Below are 2,232 nucleotides of genomic sequence, written 5' to 3'. Positions count from 1 at the left end.
TGTGGTGTTCAGTGGAATGTTTTCCTTACATTCGAATTCTATACAAATATCCACAGTAGCGCTCTTTATCGATTCATTTTGGCGAGAACAATCGATCACTACGAATGGACCGTTTGCATTAAATTCCGCGACAGATAACAGAGCATCGCGATTGTTGTAACCGTAGTATGTCTTTTGAAATTTTACATATATATCATAGAGTATAGCGAATTTGTTGCGTTCGATATCTAAATTCGTCGTAAGAATAAAAATCAGAATTTAGAAAAAGTTTCACATTAATGAGGTTACATGCTTCGAATTGCGAATTATTTTGCAATGGTACGTTTCTTCTTTCGGTTTGAAGTGCAAAAATTACATATAGCGATTTTTCCAATTGCGATGTTGTTTTAACAGTCCATAAATGCTTCGTTGTGCTTTGAAGCAGAGGAAATTCGTATAGGTCCCACGACCGGAAATCACATACTGAGATATCGTCCACCTTCCAACGTTCGCAAAAGTGATAATTTATTAATATCATTTAACACTACATGTAGCATTTCCCATTGTATGTTCAACAGCGTGATTTTAGATTCCATCGATTCATGCGCCACAACGCAATTGTTATCGTTACGCGCACGTATCAAGATAAGTTCGTGTCGCGCGTTTATTACTATGCGTTTGTAATCGTCGCAAAATCCTAGGAGTGTGTTGAGTGGTACGCAAAAGTTGAAATCCTCGGATTGCGAAATAAATGCACTTTGCTGTCCCATCCTGCATTTAACGTTATACTCTTGCTAGTGATGTTAGCGTATGGATTGTAAGTGTAAGTCTCGAACTTAACGATACGATCGTCGAAGATGGGTCACCCCCTATGTTTAGAATATTGCGACTTATTTTCACGACGAATCCCAGGGATCGTAGAAATGCGACGTTCGCAACGTTCAATCTCCGTTCCTCTTTGCTTTCTTCCAATGTATCGTTCGGAGAGCGATGATAATTGCGACGTCTGCGGTATGATTGTGGTAGATGTATTCTTACAATCGTGTGACTTAGAACGAGCTTTCGCTCATGAGCATATTTTTATATGCATATCGTCTGCGTCGTATATGAAGTCGAATCGATATCTCTTCTGCACGAAGGTTTATCAATTGTCCGGTTTAATCTACTACACGTATCGTTATATCGGTAACGTTTCGCGTGACAACTAGGAGATAAATGACGTGTATGGGAATATCGGACAATTTATATCCAGGTGGAACGTTCACCGTGAATTCGTGTATCGTATACACTGGTTTATCGTTGTTGTACGCACCCGAAGTAATATTGCATTCTATACAAATTATAATTATATTCATAATATTTACAGGTTTGTCAGACGCGTACCACTTGTTCCGTTGTATTACGCGAGACTTTGAATAACCTAATAGTAAACCGATATTATTCGGTTTCGTAAAATTTATTCGGTAGGCACATTTGATCTCGCTTCTCATAGTATTCTCATAGTATTCTTGGCTCGAATAATCAGTGTCTCTTCTTTATGATTACTGTCGTCGTCGTCGTCGTCGAATATGTAATCATCGTCATTATTATCTTTATCGTTAAGCGTTCGTCGTTGTGTATGACGAATAGCAGCTCTCAGATACTTGTTTATAGCACTCAACTATCTACTTCGTACGATCCTTCGGGAATCGTGATTATTTTATTGTTGGTATCGAAGTAAAATTTATTATTCGTGAAAGTAACATATGGTATCGCGTTGTACGTTTCAAAATTCGTAAGACCCAATTCGTATTCACCATTACTTAAATCCAACGCAGGGAAGTAACTCGCTATGATGATACTGGTTGTTCCAGTCAACGTGAGAGTCAACGATATGATTGAATCGAAGGTAAACGATTAACTGAGATGACTCACACGACATATTATTAGATATATTTTTTCCTCCAATCTATTTCTCGAAGAAATCGTAGACAATTGACTACAAATGCTCTGATCGAACATTTGATAAGAGTGATTATATTTTACGTTGCCTCCGAGATATCGTTCGAGTTCCCTTGACGGTCTAAGATTGTCAAAACCATTGAAGTAAACAGCGTTATTTCCTTTTTTTGTCCACAAAATTGATAACCAGGTATATGTACTTCAAACGGAAGCGCGTTTATTGTCTTGTTAAGTAAACCTGCACCATACGTAGAAATCATTCCTCACATTCACGTTATCTTATCATATACGACGGCGACGATATCTTATCAT

The sequence above is a fragment of the Trachymyrmex septentrionalis genome, unplaced genomic scaffold, assembly GCF_001594115.1.
Source record: "Trachymyrmex septentrionalis isolate Tsep2-gDNA-1 unplaced genomic scaffold, Tsep1.0 scaffold173, whole genome shotgun sequence".
Taxonomy (NCBI): Eukaryota; Metazoa; Arthropoda; class Insecta; order Hymenoptera; family Formicidae; genus Trachymyrmex; species Trachymyrmex septentrionalis.
The sequence above is the reverse complement of the archived record's forward strand: the minus strand, read 5'-3'. Positions refer to the sequence as shown.